The sequence below is a fragment of the Emydura macquarii genome, unplaced genomic scaffold (genome assembly GCF_026122565.2).
Source record: "Emydura macquarii macquarii isolate MOO-44397 ecotype Brisbane River unplaced genomic scaffold, CSIRO-AGI_Emac_v2 contig_1551, whole genome shotgun sequence".
NCBI lineage: Eukaryota > Metazoa > Chordata > Testudines > Chelidae > Emydura > Emydura macquarii.
The window spans coordinates 5708783-5729667 of record NW_027131688.1 but is presented as its reverse complement, the minus strand read 5'-3'; positions in this window follow the sequence as shown (position 1 = coordinate 5729667).

Here is a 20885-nt window from a genome sequence, read left to right as displayed (position 1 = left end):
AAACCCTCACGCGACACAGATCAGGCGGGCAGTTCAGCTAAAGCTGTTGCCTCAGGTAATTACCTTGTAATAAAGGTCTTTTCCTTGCCCACCCAAACAGAAGTGAAGACCGTGTTTTCTTCTACAGGAACCTGCCCTATGACACTAATAGCAGGCAGCAAAACTATCCCAATTACCTATAGACATCTTTGACTATCCCTGTGTTTACCCTAAATTGTTACTGTGCCTAAAATCTAATACAGACATGAACTTCAGCTCTGTTTGTCTAGCTATTTGCTGACCATGGCCATCTGTAAAAGCTATTCAGCTGCTTTACCTCACTAACGTTATCTCAGTGTTTGTAGTATCCCCCGTATTACAAATACTGAGATAGCATTAATCTGGCAAGATTTTAAAAGTGACTCTCTCTCTCTCTCTCTCTCTATATATATATATATCCATTTGATATTTTGGATTTGAAATTCTGGCCTCATTGAACTCATTGGGTATTTTGCCATTGGCTTCAAATGGACCAAGATCTCACCCTACATAGTTGGTGGTTTGTTTTGTTTTTGTTTGAAGCCCACCAAAATGGCAACTTCTTATCTTCAGAGCAGGAGAATATGTGAACTTCAATTCTAGGGCTTGAATCTTCTTTTTTTCAACCAAGTGTGACTTGATGAGCTCGCTCCTGGTGTAATTCCACTGAGCAAGGGAGAAGAATCGGGTCTCGACTGTAAAAGCTATTCGCACAGCTCCAGTGAGCATGAATTATACAGTAATGTGAAATGCATGTTACGTGTCTTTACGAAAGTAATAAGAGTCCTGATCACAGCTGGAGCGCTCACATTTCTGGTCTCCAGCTAAGAGTCTTTATAAATACAGTAACTGCCAGGATTTCAGCAAATCTTCATTTCCTTTTCAGGGATGGCCTGTTTCTTTCCTTTTTTCCCTATAGATTTTATACTTTTAGAGCTTCATAGTTATTCTGTTGCTTTGTTCAGAATGGACCAAACCTTTGAAGACCGTTTATTTTGGTGCATGTAAAGTTGCACTGGCGTAACACTATTTGCACCCCATCCATATATGCAAATGTGTTTTCTGCATGTTAATTATATCAGGCGTTTACTCAAGTGAACAATGCTTCACATGAAAATGACTCACATGTATGTGTCTTTCCATTGCCTGTGATAGGTGTAGGATCAGAGCCAAAGAGATGCCATGTAATTTGTCCCAGTCTGACTGGAGATGAGCATAGGAGTTCTCAGTTTCCAGGTGATAGTATGCCATCAAAATATCTAAGCAAGCAACTCCCCTTAGTAAAGAACTGCATAGGAAGGGGCTACCATCACAACTATTGTGGAGGCATTGGCTGGGTGATGGCGTGTGATATTAAGCATCCTATGGTGATCTCATCTACCACACTTATTCTGGGTACAGTCAAATAGTGAAATAATCATGGAAACTTTGGGTCTGTGCATATGGCTTTAAGCATGAGCGTGTCTGCTTGCTTGCTGGTTTGTTTTCTGTTCTCAATTTGGAGAGGCTGGTAGGGGGCAATGTGTTGTAAGAGAAGCAGAAACTTTGATCACAGTGGTACCCTTATTAGGGGGTGGAGCTTCCTGGATTAGGGGGCCTATAAAGGCAAAGGAGCAGCAGAGGATCCAGCAAACAGAGCTGAAAATGGGGGCATTTGAGTGCGAGTTTGTAAGAGGAGTTTGGGGGAGGAAGTGTGTGTGTGGTGGTTTGTGTATGTGTGTGTTTCTTGACAGGAACTTAGGAGAGAAGGCTATGAAAGCTACAGAGGCAGCAGTGGTAGTGATCCAAGGAATGGAAGAGACAGTGAAGATGACTGGATGTGGAAATTGCAGGATGTACATTATCCTGGAGCAGGTACCTGAAAGGTGCTTCATTTGTATGAAGTGCCTGCTGCCTGATAGATCTGATGGAAGAGAAGACCCAAGATTTGGAGTTGCAAGTGGAAACCATATGGTTGAGTATTGATGGGGATTCGAGCAGATGATGGAGGGAAGGCAAGAGGAGGGTGAAGGGAAGACTTAAGACTTGCAGATGCAAGTTGGATTGGAGAACTGTGAGGGTCGACTGTTGGATGAGGAAAGTGGCCCCTGGAAACATGTGATTATGAAAATCAGGCAGAGGAAAATACTAGCTAGTGAAGCAGAAATAGAGCTGAGGAACAGGTTTGCTGAGTTAGAAAATGAATGGGCACAGCAAGCAGTAACAGAAGATAGGAGGGCATGGAAGAAGAGAAGAGCAGCTAGTCCTACAGGAAGAGGGGAAGAGTCAATGGAGATAGCCAGAGTTTGGCGCCCCAGGAGGCTACAGGATGACTCACAGAAGATTGTAAGTGAGAACAAAAGACAAGGGGACTTGCAGCCAGAAAGAACAGAAGGTGGAAGGCTGGAAATTTCACCAACACCAGGAAGAGGCAGGTCTACATGACTGGGGACTTCCTGCGAAGAAAAATGGATAGGCCTATCACCAGTGCTGATCTGAAGAACAGAAGGCTGTGCTGTCTGCCAGGAGCTAAGATAAGGGATGTGGACCTGAGGATGACAAAGATCTAATGGGAGAAAGAAAGAATCTACTGACTGTCCTTCCCATAGGAACAAATGATATTGCTAGAATCTCACTGGAATAAATCAAGGGACACTATGCCTATACACTAGGCTTGGGAAGCTGCTTAAAGAAATGGAAGCTCAGGTGATCTTCAGTGGGATTCTACCTGTCCCCAGAGGAGGAGAGTGAAGGCAAACCAAGATCATGATGATCAACCAATGGCTCAGGCAATGGTACTATAAAGAGAGCTTTGGTATGTTCGACCACTGGGAGTTATTCACGAATAGAGGACAGTTCTCCTGGGATGGACTCCACCTGAGTTGGGAGGGAAATAGACTTCTGAGATGAAAGCTGGCAAAACTGATTAAAAGAGCTTTAAACTAGGAACTCAGGGGATATGGTTGGGAGTTGCTTGTGTAATCTCCACACCTGATTCTAATATTGAGCAGGAGGAAAAGCAAGTAAGAGAGGATACAGCAATGGAAAAAGGAACAACAGAGGGTAGAATAATGGACATAAAGAGGAAAGATAGTGTCATGGGGATTGTCATAACAGTCAGATAGGCAATCCCGGCAGTAGAACGACTGTACCTAATCAGGCAAAGAACCTGGATGAAGCCAAGCAGAAACAATTAAGATGTCGGTACACCAATGCAAGTAGCCTGGGGAACAAAATGGAGGAACTAGAACTGCTGGTGAAGGAGGCAAAATTATAGATATTCTATAGGGATATCTGGAACATGGTAGTATAGTAATCATGATTCAAATGTAGGTATTGAAGGTTATTTGCTGTTCAGGAAACACAGAAATAAAAGTAAAGATGGTGCAGTAGCATTGTATATTAATGACAACATAGACAGTAAAGAAATTAGAAGTGATAGAATAGATAAAATTCAATTGGTTTGGGTCAAAATTACAGTGGGGAAGAAAGCTAACAGAGGCTCCTTTGGGGTAGTGTGTGAGGTCTACTACCGACATCAGGATCTGATTTGGATATGGACAGAGACTTCTTTAACATTCTTAATGAAATAAATATCATTGGGAATTGTGATTATGGGAGACTTACATTTCCCAGATACAGACTGGAGGACAAGTGCTACTAATAACGGTAGGGCCCAGACATTCCTGGATGTGGCAATTGACATATTTCTTCACAATACTGTCACTGAATCAACATTTTAGATTTGGTATTGGTAAGTAGTGAGAACCTCATAGAAGAACTGGTTGTAGATGGCAAACGTCGTTGAGTGATCATGAGCTAATTCAGTTTAAACTAAATGAAAAGATAAACAAAAGTAGGTCTGCAACTAGGGTCCTTGATTTCAAAATTGCCAACTTAAAAAAATTAAAGGAGGTAGTTAGGGAAGTGGACTGGTCTTCAGAACTCAAGGATATCAAGTTTCTGTAGCCATATAAATAAAAAGAAAACAAGGAAAGAAGAAGTGGATCCTCTAAACACTGAGGATGGGGTGGAGATTAAAGATATTTTGGGCATGGCTCAACACCTAAATGAATAATTTGCTTCAGTTTTTAATAAGGGTAATGAAGAGGTTGGGGTAGTGGCAAGGTGGCTAATGGAAATGAGGACATGGAAGTAGACATTACCGCATCTGAGGTGGAAGCCAAACTTAATGGGACCAAGTGTATGAGGCCTGGATAATCTCCATCCAAGAATATTAAAGGATCTGGTACATGAATCCATAAACTTGGTGGGTCATACCCTATGACTGGAAAATTGCTAATATAGTACCTATTTTTAAGAAAGGCAAAAAAGTGATCTGGAAAACTACAGGCCTTTTAGTTTGACTTCAATTGTACTCAAAGGTCTTAGCACAAATTTAGAAAGAGAAAGTAGTTAAGGGCATAGAGGTAAATGGTAATGGTGATAAAATACAACACAGTTTTACAAAAGGCAGATTGTGCCAGATCAACCTGAACTCTTTTTTTGAGAAACTAACTGATTTTTTTAGAAAAAGGAAAAGCAGTGGATCAAATCTGCCTGGGTTTCAGTAAGGCATTCGATAAAATTCCACATGAGAAATTATTAGTTAAATTGGAGAAGATGGGATTAATGTGACAATTGAAAGGTGGGTAAGGTTAAAGGGGAGACTACAGTGGGTCATACTGAAAGGTGAATTGCGTGGCTGGAGGGAGGTTACTAGTGAAGTTCCTCAGTGATCGGTCTTGGGACCAAATCTTATTTAACATTTTCATTAAAGACCTTGGCACAAAAAGTGGGACCGGTCTAATAAAATTTGCAGCTGACACAAAGTTGGGAGATATTGCGAATAAGGAGGAGGACTGGAATATCATACAAGAAGATCTGGAGGACCTTGAAAACTGGAGTACTAGAAATGGGATGAAATTTAATAGTGAAAAGTGCAAGGTCACATTTCGGGACTAAGAAGAATTGTTGCTATAAACTGGGGACAGAGGAAGAGAAAGGACTTGGTGCACTAGTTGATCACAGGATGACTATGAGCTGCCAATGTGTTGTGGCTGTGAAAATGGCTATTGCAATCCTTGGATGCATCAGGAGCAGTATTTCCAGTAAAGATAGGGATGTATTATTGCCACTATATAAGGCACTGGTGAGACCTCCTCTGGAATAGCGTGTGCAGTTGTGGTCTCCCATGTTTAAGATGAATTCTGACAGAAACAGGTGCAGATTAGGGCTACTAGGATGAGCAAAGGAACGGAGAGCCTACCTTACGAGAGGAGACGTAAGGAGTTTGGGTTGCTTAGCCTACCCAAAGGAAACTGAGGAGGGATATCATTGCTCTCTATAAATACATCAGAGGGATAAACATCATGGAGGGAGAGAAGTTATTTAAGTTTAGAAACAAAGTTGGCACAAGAACAAATGGATATTGACTGGCCATCAACAAGTTTAGATTTGAAGTCTTTAAATCATGATTTGAAGACTCCTGTAACTCAGCCAGAGGCTATGGGTCCTGAGTTACAGGAGTGGGTGAATAAAGTTCTGTGGCCTGTGTTGTGCAGGAGGTCAGATTAGATGATCATGATGGTCCCTTCTGTCCGTAAAGTCTATGAATTAGTCCCCTGAAAGTTATGTGATTAAAGTTAGGCAAGTGCTTAAGGCCCAGAATTTTAAAGGTATTTAGGTGTGGCTATGCTCAGCACAGCAAGGCCTAACTGATTTAGGAGCCCATATCTCATTTTCAAAAGGGATTTAGGCACTTAGGAGTCAAAAGCCCATTGGCAGCTGATGGGATTTAGATGCCCAAGTGCCTAAATCACTGTTGACAATGAGATATAGGTTCCTGAATCTGTTAGGCCTTACAACGCTCAGCAGAGCAATGCCTACAGACCTTTCACAACTCTTGGTCTGAATGATTTTCTGGCTCAGGGTTTGTGCTTACAAGGATCCAAGCCCCACAAGGCTGATAATTGACCATACCGGTGTAGACCCTGACTCAGCAGCGTGCATAATCACTTACCTAACTTAAGTACATGAGTGGCCCTGTTGTCATCAGGCCTTAGGTCACTTCTAACAACCACACTATCAATCCTTTTTTTTTTTTTTTTTTTTTTAAACCAGAAAGTTTCAAATACCGTGGCTGTGTCATGGAATTAGGTATAATCCTCTGGAATTTTTAAGTGTATTTGTTGCTGTCTCTGCCTTTCCTCTAGCCAAGGAGGCTGTGTGGTCCCAAGTGCGCCTTTAAATATAAAGGCGCTGATGTAAGGCAAACTGCAATGGGGCTCATTCTTTCTTCCTGTCATAGGCTGGATTAATACTTCCATCAGATTTTGACAGTGTTAGGAACGGCAAAGCCATCACTCTTCTGTGAATGCATCTCAGAGGCAGCTCCGGAGCGGCAGCAAAAAAGGCTGTACCTGTACTTTGGAACCAGGTGTTCTGGCTGAAATTAATGGCAGTGGAATCCAGGCAGTGTCTACAAGATGAAGTCATTAATCATCAATGGACATGTTTTCTGGGATTTCATAGTATGGCACAACAGTAATTCATTCAGATCCCTGACCCACGTGGGTGGAAGGTTCCTAGTGAAAGAAACTTGAGATGTATAATAATATTCCAATTTCCAGTGGAATTCTCTCAGGAGTTTGAAGGTAAAATCCTTTCTTTGACACGTGTCCTATTTTTTATTGGCATGTATAATGCCTGCCGACTCGGTTTCCAGTACACTGAACAAGTGTAACAGCGCTTGACGGAGAAATAAAAGATGTATGCATTCAGAAAGTATTTGACCAAACTGTTTCTTTTATTGAGGAGCAAGGGAAGGGAACGTGATGCTTTTGAGTGAAACAAGATACTAAAAACAGTGCATGTGAGTAATGCGCAAAAGTTGGGGCCATTGCTTTCAGCCAGCGTCCTGAAGTTCAGACTCTGAACCAGCTCTTCTTCTGAATCCGTGGACACAGGCCCAGAAATCCGGTGAGGTCTAACTTACCTGAAAAATGTCCAGTGCTTCCAGATCTCTACCCAACTAGAGCTGAGCCAAGAAGAGCCGTGCAAGTGCCAGTCCAAGCCAAACCCTGGCCAAGCTGAAAATGAAGCCTGAAATGAAGTCTAGGATTGGTTCAAGTTCTGAGTGATGAGATAGGGTGGTGCTCCTTCTGGACTGGATGGCAGGTTAGCACTTCTCCAGTGGGAGCATTGGGGGAAGCATCCTTCGGGAGCATGGCTGGACCCGTAGCGTGTGGTACTGCGGGGAGTCTAGGCTGCACCTCATAGGCAGCTCTCAGGAGGTTGTCATAAGAGCAGCGTTTGACCGCTGCAATTTACACCAGTGGTCATTTGACCCCCCCCAGAGCAGTCCCAGGGATAGGGAAAGTGCAGCCCTTTAAATGTGGGTAGCGCCCAGAGCAGCTAAAACCTGGCCTTTCACTCAAACCACTTCATCTCTTCCTAGTGTCAGAGCGTCAGTGTCAGTTTTATAAACAGGACCTGGGTGCAATGCAGGGGCCATATAGGCTGTTGCTCCCATGGGCCCAGGGCATCTACGCATTTGTACATCATCCTGACTGGAGACTGCAGCAAACAACTGATAACATTAACATAGTGAGGCTTTCCACGGCCACACAGGATGGACCCAGAATCTGCTTTGAGGAATTCGCCTGTAAAATACAGTTCAGGTGTCTCTCGGTCTCCCTGTTCCAAATTAGCAGAGTTGAAGAACTTTCTACACTCCCACAATGGAGCAATCCTGGAGCTCATTAGCAGTTTTGATCTAGTGGCCTGGAACCTGGAGAGAAATGGACTATATTATGGGAGTCTGGGACGACTGTGAGTTGGTCTGGCCTGGAACACCCGGACGGCCTAATGAATCTATGGCCTGAGATACACAAACCAGTGCAATAACAAATGGATCCCAAAGTCCCCGGAAGAGAAGGACTGTGCTTAAACCAGATTTAATTATTTCAGCATAATGTTGCATGTCACTCACCCATCCTGACAACTGCGCTCCAGCTGGTGTAGTCGGCATAGATCCAGTAAAGTCAACAGGGGGTAGGATAATTTACACCAATGGTGTACCTGGCCCATGACATACAGGACTATAATGGAACATAACTGTACTGTGCAGGGCATTTCAGCCACACTATACCCCAGCTGCCTGTACAGAATGATAGATTACCAGTATAGATTCAAACAGAGGGACAAAAGGAGAGTGGAGTACAGAGGTAGCATCATGGGAGGAATGATGCATTTTCAGCCGAGATGTGAAATTAGCCGCGGCTGAGACCCCCCCCCACAAGCCCATATCCCTGGTGACGGGAGCTGCGGAGAAGATGGCAGGATTACACGACTGGGCGGTGGGCGAGGCTGGGGCAGATAAGCAAACACATACAAAGCCTTTTGGCAAAGGTTGGGCCTGCTCCAACGGATTGGCTTTACTATCACGGTGATTTGCCTAATAAGCCCCGTGATGCTTTGCAGTAGTCTCTTGCTTCCAATGCCTTTTTTTTCCTGAAGTGAGCACTCTTCTGAATCTGACATTTCAAACTTCTTTCATGTACATCAGCTACCCTTGCAGAAAGAATCCCCTCAGACTTGGCGGCGAACTCGGTAGAAATTCTGTTTAGCCTGGAAGCACCCAATGCTTAAGAATCTGTTTCTCCTTGTGCCAGAGAAAACTACACGACACCAAGCATTTAATAGGCTCAAGAGGGCTCTGTGGACTTTCAGTTTGCTTTCGAAAGAGCCTGAGCTTCGTTGGTTTAATTATTTTACCTTTGATCGTTGGGGGAAAAACTCTCTATATTTCTAGAAGTGGCGTGAACCGCTCTTACAAAAGAAATCCCCTCGTGGTTGAAGTCCTGATGACAGAGTAATAAAAATGCCAAACAACAGCTGCAGAGAGAGATTTCAAAATTCAGGAGAAAATGTGCATCAACACAGCCTGGGGGTACGAATTGCACTGGGTTCAAAGCGTGCACAGCTGCTACCTTCCTATCGTCTACTGCGGACGACCTGCACAACCAGACTTGTGGCTATTTGTCTAGGTTCTTGTATGGCATCCATCACATCGTACCTGAGCATCTCCTAAGAAATAGCAGTGACAAAATCTCCCTCTCTTCCTGCTAAGCACGTCGGAGCAGTATGGCTCAGGGGTCTGACTTGCCATAGTCCTTACGGGGCAGAGCAGGACAGGGAGAGGGAGTACCCCCTTTCCTGCTTGGAAAGCCGAATGGCGTTTACGGGAAGTTACAAATGAACACTTCGTAAAAGACCCGACACAGAAGATCCCTGGCTTCGATCTCCCACGAAGCTTAGGGGAAACCTTTCAATTGCATCTGCACAAACCCTGGCAGATGCAGGTACTTGCTGCACAAATGGACAATTAAAGACTCTCTAGTGAGTGACTGGGGTCACCTAAAACAGACCATGGAACACAGAACAACTCAATGCCCGATTCAAAAATGTGAAGGAGGCATCACAACAATACACTCTGCTACTCCAGACACAATTACCTGGCTTAACCATCTAAACATAAAATGATGGTTGTTGCTCTACATTGACATCAGCCGTACAAAGGAGAAGAACCCCTTGTCCTGCACCACTTACTGCTCTGCCTGTCTCTGGTCAGATTATGACTCCATCTGAGGAGGGCAGGGCAGGAGACAGACCATTTCTCCTCCCTGTAAGTGAGTGGGGTGGGGTCGGTTGAGGATCTCTTGCTTTGCCACCTACTCCCCACACTAAGTAGGTGGATGGGAGCCCAGCAGGGAGCCCAGCTACTGCAAGAAAAAGGGGATGGAGTATTTACTCTCCACCCAGTGCAAGTCGGCAGCAGAGGAGGAATCGCGACTGAGTCACGCTATGATCTCCAGTCTGCTCTGGAGGCAGTGTGGCTACAACCTCCCCAGCTCAGGGCAGACTGGGGCGTTAAGTTTTAGCTCCTTGTTACTGGGTGAGAATTTTGCTTGGTTTTGTGGTTTGAGGAGGTTTCTTCTTGAGAACTCCCAAAGGCACACTGAGCTGAGGAGAGAAATGGGGCAAGGCTAGATATCTTTCCGGTCTCTTCCGTCCATTTTTCAGTGTATAAACTGCATACCTGCCTGTGCATCGTGTGTATCTTCAGTGCTAGGAATTAGAAGTCAGCATTTGCCAACATGTAGCGAATTATACTATCCAAAAAATCCAATTTCCTGCCTATGCATATAATCGAAAACATCTCCGATAGCGGCTGTGCATCGACTGCTGACCACGGTTGTCTCATCCCTTCCTTGCACTCCTCGCTCAGTCTGTCTCTATCCATCTGGTGTTGCTTGTCTTACACTTAAGCCTGGTCTACACTAGAGAGTTTTATCGACAAATGCCAGGTGTACACACTGCAAGCACTCTTCCCTCCTCCTCCACCAACAAAACTGCCCTGTTTTTTTTTCTTTGACAAAATAAAACCACTTTGATGAGGGGTGCAGGGTTTTTGTTGGCAGAGCGAGGGTGATGCAGTATCAATGCAGACACCGCATTCCCTTACAGCGGTGGAGGGGCTGGCATTCTTATCCATTTCACCACTCCTCTGGAGTGGTGACATTAACAAGAAAGCCGGGGCGGCTGGTTCCCACTCCTGTCTAGGAGCAGGGCAAGAAGCCCCCGGCTCCCAGCTGAGAGCAGGGACGTGGGCGGCTGGAGCCTGGCTCCTGACTGGGACCAGGGAGGGGCGAAGTCTCTATGTGGCTGCTTCCAGCTCCCAGCTGGGACCGGGTCATGGGAGGGCAGGTGCAGCTTGACAAAGCCCTGGCGGGGATGATTTAGTTGGGGTTGCTCCTGCTTTGAACAGGGGTTGAGGTCCCTTCCAACCCTAATCTTCTATGATTCTATGAATAGTAGGAGGGCTTTTTAATGGTTTTATCCATCAAAACCATTAACCTTTGCTTAATTATGAGCATGTGAGTAGCTGTGAAACGGTCTCAGGGTGTCCTGAATGGTAAGTCACCATGGCACCCACTTGCCTCAGTGAGAAAGATTTGCTGGTGCTGTACTATATGACAGCTTCCTGCCACCCCACTCTTTAGCCAGCCCAGAGGACTCCTGGGTCTCTGCCGGTCGAAACTTTGCCTTGCAGGTTAACCCTTGATCTTCTTCAGATCCAAAACCCCCTGGCAGAGCATCCCCTGCAGCATCCAGCCCCTGTCGCTGGATTCCCACAGTAATACCAAGTCGGCTGTCTCCAAAGAGACAGAATCCACACGAGCTAGGGATGCAGAGCTCCCTTTCCTATCACAGAGTAACGGTGAGTTTATAACAAAACAAGAATGTGAATTAAGAAAGAACAGAATTTAAGTGCTGTGAGGCAGAGATAATAGAAACAGAAAATGGTTACAAGTAAAAAAAAAGAGCAACACGCTGCTGAGAGTCCACCTGTCACCTTAGCAGGCTCTGAGCTTTGCTTAGGCAGTTTTCACACTTACAGCCACTTTTCAACCGACATAGTTGGGGATCCACCAGCCAAGGAAGCAACGAGCATAGTTTCCTCAGTGATGGAAGATGCCCTTTTGCTTCGCTTTAAAACTCCCCAAAGTCCATTGTCTTTGGCTGAAGAGTCAGGATGACCCCCTGATAACCTGCGGTGCAAATGAACTGCCCCTTGTCGCCAGCATCCCCATGCTCAATTTACATTAGAAACACAGGCAAATGAACACTCCTTTCTCTGGGACAACCTTGTTTTTCGAGTCTGCCCCCAAAAGATATTTTAGGGACTTATTTCCAATGCCCACACATAACTCTTTTCACGCCATCCATCCAGACATCACACAACGATATTGCTGGTGCGTTACCACCTTCCATTTGCTACCACACATGACACCATTTGCAGATAAATACTTTGACTGTACTGTGTTAGCTGTAGGGAGTGTGTCGAGCCTGAAAAGAATTCAAAGAACAGTGGGCCCGCTGCCAGTTGGCAGGGAAGGGCTCCTGTTGTCCCATTGATTTTAAAAGGACCACTTATATAGTTAAAGTTAGACATATGCTTAAGTACTTTGCTTCATGGGGTTAGAGAGCTCAACATCTCGCACAGCAGAGCCGTCAGCTACAGACAAGGGCATAACCCAATCCAAAGGCTAGAAACTGAAGTTAGGAACCTTTGAATTGGAAATAAAACACATTTTTATTTTATTTTGTTTTTTTTTACAGTGAGGGTAATTTAACCATTGAAACAGTTCCTTAAGTGCAGGCATAATCCATCATTGCTGGGACTTGTTAAATCTAGAGCAGATGCCTTTCTCAAAGAATGCTCAAGTTCAATCACAAGTTACTGGGGTAGATGCATTTCGCCTTCCTCTGCTGGTGGATTCTTTGTACCTTGTAGTCTTTAAACCGTGATTTGATGACTTTAGTTGCAGGTTAGGGGTCTATTACATAAGTGGGTAGGTGAGGGTCTGTGGCCTGTGTTGTGCCGGAGGTCAGACTAGATGATCATAATGGCCCCCTCTGACCTTAAAAGCCATGAATCTCTAGTAATAGTGACATGTTTTACTGTCATCCGAAAACGCCTTGTCACAGTTCTACACGTTGAAAGTGTGATGGGATATTTGCATCCTGGGATCCCACACATGTTCCCCAACAGCTGCCATCTTGGACTTGCATCTCAGCCAAAGGGTGTGCTTTCCAGATGGCTGGAGGTTTTAAAGCTTGCTTTTTAACTTAGGATAATGGTTTGGTCATTGAGGGTGTTCCCTTAGAGGCTGGGAGGGAAAAAAAGAAAGGAAAAAAGTGACTAATTAGAAGAAAACACATTTGAAAACTCCTTGCATGACAGTCCCAATAGAGGGCGTAACAGGAAACAAAGAAGTGAAAACTTACAGCCAAGTGAGAGCCAATACATTTGGTATTGTGATTAAGCAGGGGACTTGGAGTCAGGAAGACCCCTGTTTTCTTCCCGGACTAGGTACGTACTTGTTTTGTGATCTTACTGTCTTTGATTTTTACAGTGGCAGGTTAATAGTCACTGATGACTTTTTCATCACATGAAAGACATAGGACATGCCCTTCCATGGTTCCATTTCTGTGAATGTTCATAGGAGTGGATTTTTCTTTGCATTCATGTTCACTGAGGACTTGGTCGAGCCCCCACTCGCTTGACTTGAATGGTGCAGAATCAAGCCCTTAAAGAGAAAGTCTTGTCAACAGATGTGTAAACGCAGTGTTTGCTCTAGTATCCATGCCAGAAGTACCCACCTTGAAAGCTCTTTCTGGATAGAGTCATGGACACAGGGGAGCAGAAAGAAATACCATGTGCTTGAGCGGATCAGTCCCAATGAGAATTACAGATCGCAAGTACGTGAAGCAATAGTGAGAGTGAATGATTTAAGACACAGAGAATCCTTAGGATGCAATGTGTTAACCCACATCCCTCACTGATTAATTTCAGTAACAAAATGTTCTTACAGGCCGGACTCTATTCATGGAAAATTTGCAAACAGAAAATGAGGAACTGTTGCAATAGTAGTTCATTCTGTGCTAATTGACAATAAGGCCACATAATTCTTTCACTCCCTTTTACTACAATCTGTGGCAAATGCTGGAGGGAGGGGGAAAGGTTAAATTGACCCTCACTCATTGTCAGAGTGCTGAGTTACAAGTTAAACAGTTATCGTGGCTGGCCAAATGTTCTGATGGGGTTGTTCAAGTGACGGGGTCTACATTCCCCAAGCTGAACCGGGGCTGGGAGTGGAGCGATACTGGGCTAGACAGACCCTGCCCCTGAGCAGGTGCAGGGCATGTTCCCAGAGGAGGAAGGGTTTGAAAGGACACTGGTAGTCCAGGAGAAGGTGGAACGAGTGGTGCCTGGTGCCTGGAAGTAAGGCTAATGCTGAGAACTGCGCAAGGAGCGGCAGCAGCTTTGTGAAAGATGCTCTAGCTTTGGATTTCCCTCCTCTTTTGGGAGAATGAGTGAACAGGACGTTCTGAGACTGTGGAGCGCATGCTAACCCAGCAACCTGGCCCCCAACAGAGGTGCTCCAAACTGGTAGGAAGTGACCCAAGGAGAACATAATTTGGGGTAACTCAGTATCTGGGCTGGATGCTTTGATAAGCCCGTAGGGCCCTGGGTTGGGAGCTGGTAGAGTAGGTAGGCCTGGGTCCCCCTACTTTGCCCCCTCCCCACTCCTCTGTAGTCACCTAACTTCTGGAGGAGCAATTGGAGCATGCAGGGGGTGATTGAGGCCTCAGCCGGGGCCCCCTCTGGGGCGACCCTCAGAAACCCTGACCACTGGGCCAGCTGGGCATCAAACCTTCCCGCTGCAGTCAGCTAACAAGCAGCATCTGAGATCATCATACTTTTCCTAATTAACATGTATATTTATATCGATGTATCCAGGAGTATCTACGGAACCATATTTCTACCTTGTAGAATAATTATTTATGGGAATAACAGGATGCTTTTAAATGTGCTTTTTCTTTTAAATGGCAGTAGATGCCGCTGTTTGTTTAAAGCATCTGGTGACTATCCAGATGCTATGGAAAGAAGGAAATAGCCTCTCGTCACCTGATTCCTTGCCATGAACCCAGTCCAGCTCTTAGTAAAGTCAATGCCAAAACTCCCATTGACTTCAGCGAAGCGGGCCCCCCTGCCTTGTGCACTATGAGCTGCCGCATTTGCCGTAGTGTTTGAACTCAGAAATGGCAAAGGACACACCAAAAGAGTTTTAAAAATTCCCTAAAAACACGAGTGTATTGGTCCTCCACAACTGCAAGTTCCTTTTGGGCTGTGCTTCTGGCTGAAGATTTGGGCTGTTTTTTAATCTCGTCTCACATTTGGTTCAAGATTCAACTGGTTTGAAAGAGAAAATATCATTTCCTGGGGGGAGGGGAGAAATGTTTGGCGTTTTCTTGTCTTTCGGTAAATGACACGCACTAATGGGGAAGAAGAAGGAAAATACACCAAAGGGGGTCTAATCTCTCTGCCCTGGTTATTAATATTCTCATTCACTTTAAAGGCCATAATAAAGATGTACAACAGCAGCCCATGTAGAGGAAAAGAGAGACTAATGTGACCAGATGATTTTTCTGGAGCTTTTAAATATGAGTCAGGCGGCATTTTTTATAAGGACAAATAGAGCAGAAGAGTAATGACTAGGGGTTGCATACTTTTGTGCGCACAATTCAAGTACAGGCCCTTTGAAGCTGTTAGCATGAGTGATCAAGCGTGGGATAGTCTCTGCAGAGCGACTCCTTCCATTACAGATCAAGAGAGTACGTAGAAATGTGTAAAAGGGATTGGGACACAGGAGGGAAGATGTGCAGCGAGACAAGAGCACTCAGGTACGGAGGGGCAGCTTTGTGAAGCATCTCCAAGGCTCTTCATAATTCTGATCTAGCCTGTCACCGGCTTGTGGCTTTTACTGCATCATCTCCCCTGCTTTGCCAATGCTAACTAGCTATTATGGCAAAGCGTTGGTGCTGCCCAGTCTCTGCCTTTACCACCACCTGATTTATTTTTTGGGCAGGGGAGCCTGCTTCCCTTCCTGTCCTGCAATCCATGGTCTGGGTACCCCCCTCCAACCCCCCACGAGAGTCCCCTTAATCCATTGCAAGGCGAGTGGCAATCTGGGATACTCTTTCTAAGTCATCTGGTTCAGAACCAGAATGAAAGATCTATGGAGACGGAGCATCTGACGGGGAGACCTTTCACGTATTTGTAAAGCAACATTGCTGCTACCTAATTATTCAGCGCCATCCCTAATCATAGCGGTCATTAATAATGGCTCAGAATTCGGGATGGAAAAGAGAAAGGCTCTGCCCTGGTATGTATTATTTGTCTGGCGAAAGGCAGAAGACACGGCAAGTAGTGAGGTGAATCCTGATGCCTCTAGTCGAAAAGAACGGCAGCGGGGAGCAATGCCTCAAACAGACTCACCGGCCTCTGATTTCATTTCTGAAAATTCAGAAAATAAATCCAGTCAACACTGCTCCTGCCTGGAATATGCACTACCAGCACAGTGGCTCATTTGCTACCTGCAGTGCTGGATTTCGGATGCAGTTTGATGCATGGAATACATCCCACCCAGCAGGGCCAAGACAGAGATTTCTAGCTGAAAAGGAAAGGAGGAAGTGCCAATAACTTTGTGGAAAGCAGAGAATTTGCTGCTCCCTGCAAGTCGGACTAGGAAAGAGTGCTGATGCGGCTCATCGTGACTAGTCCACAGTCAATGCATGACACTGGTACTGGATGCTGTTGTTGTTGACTTGTATTGCTGTTGCAGCTAGGAGCTGCAGTCTCAGACCAGAACCCCATTGTGCTAGGGGCTGTACAAAAAGATGGTCCCTGTTCCAAAGAGCTGCCAATTTAAGTATAGGACAGGAGCTAACAGATGGGTACAGACAGATGGGGGACCACAACGAGATAGTATTGGTCCGCATAGTAAGCAATGAGCACCCCAGCAGCCCAATTGTGATCAAGCTTTTTGTAGGCTTCACTGCACAGGGGAGTTTTTGGGAGGGATTGGAAGGAAGATAATGAGGCAGCTTTGCAGATGTTTACAGGAAGCTCCTGCCAACCATCAGGGGGCAGCCTGGGAGAAAGCACAAAGGTGCGTGTTTGAAAATTTAACAAATGGGCGATGGAGGCTGGAATCCTGGGCCAGCTGAAGGGGGGGTGTCAACCTGGCACTAATATAGGGTGGGATTAGGCTTATGTTAGATATTTGTTCCCGTGTTGTCTTAACATTTCATAAGGACCTAACTCAAAACATATTAATGGTCAGACTGCCTGCTAACCTACAGTTGGCCCTAACGTGTCATTGGCTGGATTTGCACAAAGTTTACACAGCTATAATGCCCAATCGGGGCACACCATGACTCGCCAGCAGCCAGAGAAGTTGATTTATAGATGTGGTGTAGAGTTGAAAATGTGGCCCTAAAAGTCCATATTTAAATAAATAACTTCATCTGTGACCAAAGTAATCATACATTGAAAGCCTCGCAGGAGACTTTTAAGATGGTTCTTTGAGCAAAGCACTTAAACACATGTTCAGATTTAAGCATGTGCTTAAATCCTAAAGTCAGGGAAGTCAGAACGTTCTAACAAAGCACATGTAGAAGTGTAGTGCTGAATCTAAGCTTAACTCATTTTGAACCCCACCTACCGTACCCCACAAGGACGAGAACCCACAAAAGGAAATAGCCTGACAATAGAGCAAAGTAAATTTATTGTGAATTTCTGTATACAAATATAAACCTCAATTTCTGCTGCTTCTTACTTTTACGTACGTTTTTACAGACCTAAACCCATACAAATTAACGGTAGCACTTGATTTTCAACTTAACTCAGTCCTGTTGACAGTTACAAGGACAAAAGAGAAGTGGTCATGAACAGGAAAGAAATGTTAGGTTATGGTGTTTTCATTAGAAGTATGCTGGTAATGAACAACAGACAAGTCTGTGACACAGCGACTCCTTGGCAAAGGGTCCCTTGTTCTTTGCCAATAACTGTCACCTAACAGACTCACTACATCCCACACGTCTTTCAGGATATTTAGCCATAAAGAGTAACATGTAAGGTATCTACAGAAAGCTTCTAACTTGTCAAGGTTCATAATCACTGTGAGATGTATGTACGGGTAATATTTACGGAATAATGTATCTATATTGAACGTATGCTTTATGCACTTGGAATAGAACTTAGTCACCAAGAGGTAATGTGTCTTGGTGACAACCCATTTAAGCCAGACGGAGCGGTCACTCCTCCCTAGTCAGCCCGAAAGCTAATGCAAGTTTCTTTGTTCTATCGTAAGTGCTCACAAATGCTGTGTGGTTTACAGAAGCGGTGGTTTGAGAGAAAACTAGTAAAGTCCCATGGTGAACCCTGGTAGCGCTTCCAATTCCCTGCTTTCCTCCAGTTTTTGCTGCCAGTGTGTTTTGAACAAAAACTTGACATTTTTCATGGGAAGCAGACCCTTTTCATGAAGAGATTTGTTTGGTTGAAATGTTTCAACCAGCCCTTAATAATGAATCTAAAATAAAAGTGCACTAGTTTTGCTATCTTCCAACCAACAGGTTCGGATTCAGATATTTTGACATATGGGATTTCTTTTCTGACTCTAACATTGTAAATGATAAGATTAGCAAACAAGCTCTTAGCCTCCGGCCTGGTATCCTGCTAAACCTGCTGTGATTGGCTAACTCTATACATGAATGGAGGATAAAGTTGACATGCGTTTTGCCTTAACTAACTAATACAGTGAGAGTATATGCGGTGTTCCCTGTACTTAGAGAAGCTACTTAGTGTGGGGAATACCAGACAGCCCTAAAGTAACATTATATGTAATCTAAGACAATCAGCCGGCAGTTTTTGCTTTGCGTTGAAAGATACTTTTATTGTGGTTACAAGCAACTGGTAAAGCCGTAATTACACACACAAAGAAAAATTGAGTAACTTATAATACACATGGAACTGCTGACTTCAATTGTGACCACTTGTCAGGTATGTTATGATCTGACCTGGTTCAGGGTATCGGCATTTGGCCTGAAGATAAAAAATACTTGAATAATCAGACAGAACAGATGGAAGACAAAGAAGTCTCAATAAGGATCAGTGATTTGAAACTGCACGTCTACCATGAGGTCCTTCTCTTGTAGTGGTGTCCTTTTCAATATCTATAAGCAGTTACTAGGTGAGTGGGTCAGATGACATGGACTCAGGGGCCAGCAATATGCAGAAGACACGCAGCTCTACCTAACCTGCACCACATCAGACCGCACCGCTACCACCAAGACAGCCCTGTGCTTGAATAAGATCAGCTAATGGATGAAGAATAGGGCTGAGGTTGATCCCGGGCAAGGCAGAGGTCATGCTGGTGGGCAGAGGAAAGCATTCTGAAGGAGTTTTCAGCCCCGGGGCAGTCCTTTTGGATTCTGTGCTGACACTGAATTCTCCCACAGCAGCATCCATGAGTACATTTTCTACGATCTCCAGTCAACTAAGAGACCTTGTTCCACCCTAGCAGATGATGACCTGGCCTTAGTTCATACCTTCATCACCTCTACACTGGACTGAAGCAATGCAGTATGCCTGGGCAGGAAACCTTTGGCATACAGGAAACCCCAACCAATGCAGAATACGAGAGCGCATCTCCTCGGCAGCACAGGCTACCGGGAACATCTCAGACCTGTCTTTCTCTCTCTACACTGGCTTCCCGTAGAATGTCGAGTCAAGTTGAGGGTCTCAGTCCTTCTCTTCCAGGTGCTCAATGACCTACGCCCAGGATATGTAGAAGATTGTCTAAAGCTCCGGGATGAAGACCGTGATTGACAGTTCTTAGGCCCAATGAAATTCTCAACAAGAAGGGTGAAACTTGTCTGTGTGGAAGACAGAGCTGTTTTGAGGGCCGATCTGAGACTGCGGATTGAATTCCTCCAGGAACTAAGGACCATCACAGACCCACCACTTCCCACTCCAAGTGAAAGGTGCATTTCTTTGACCTTGTCTTCTCTAGCATAGCAACATGTATATTTAAAAATACTCACCACCGCCTAGCAAAACAAAATAGTCCACTCCACATGCTGTTCCCTCCCTGGGGAGAGGATGGGAGAACAAACAGTACATGACAGATGCTAGTCACATTGCTTAATGCATGCCTGGAAGGTGCTCAGGTGCTGTGGTGATGAGCATGATATAAGAACCTATTTAGAACAGGATAGAAGGAGAAAAGTTTTCACAAGCCACTTGTCAACGGCTCCACTTCCAGACAGCATTGCAGGGCTTTTGCGTGGCATATTTTAAATTGAGCTGCTAAGTAATCATAATAAAAGCAAAGAAAAACTCGTCCTCCCCCATCCTTTTCAGCTGCAACCAGAGATTGCTCCTGTTCTGCTGTTTATTGCCAAGACAAAATGAGAAAAATATCTTCGCAGCCTTTTTTTGAAAAATTGAATAGAGACCTCGCCAGTAATTAAGTCTAGCGAGTACATGCATTTTAAAATGATTGATACAGGCCAGCCAGGAAAAAAACAACCAATCTCTAGTGATCCACATCCTTAATTATAAATTGACAGTTTTTAAGTACAACCACTTTGTGTGAGAATCCCCTGAGAACGGCTCAGAAAAGAACTCACCTCTGTAAGATTTACCATGTTCTCACAGTCAATCTGGTAACTAATGTGCCCAGATCTTTTCCTCATGTCTATGGAGAGGAAAGATGGCCTCATAGTCAAAGCATTGGCCTGGGATTGAAGAGATCTGGGTCCAATTCCTGACTCTGCTACAAGATTACTCTGTGACCTTGGGCAAGTCATTTAATCTTTGCCTTAGTTCCGCATCTGTAAAAGGAGGACAATAATCCCTCATTTCCCCAGCCTTTGTCTGTCTTCTTGCTCCAGACTGTAAGCTCTTTGGAACAGGGACTGTCCTTCTGTGTGTGTGTGTGTGTGTGTGTGTGTGTAATTCACAGGTGAGGATCAGTGGTGTGTGTTTGTGTCCCTCACTGTGCTTGATTCAGAGAGAGTAGGGGGCTGTTACCATCCTCAAGCTGAGATCTTGGCTCTTTAGTTCAAGCAGCAGCGGTTCATGCTTTTAGTTCTGGAGGCTCCCAAGTTCAGTCCCTGATGGTGTCTATTCAAATGTGCAGCACCTAGCACAATGGGGCCCTGATCTTGGCCGGGACCTGTTGGTGCTACGGTATTCCACATAATAATAATAATAACAATAATTCCGCTCCTTTAGCACAAGCCTGTAGAATGGTTTAACAGCCCCTCCCGTGGGCTAGTGTCAGTGTCACTAAGAATGACACCCTGGGCGAGTGTATCATCTTTTCCATTGCAAGATAAACTGTTCTGTTACTGCAGGTTGGTTCCTCAAGGACTACATTTGTCATAACTACCATTGCTGATTGGCTTTC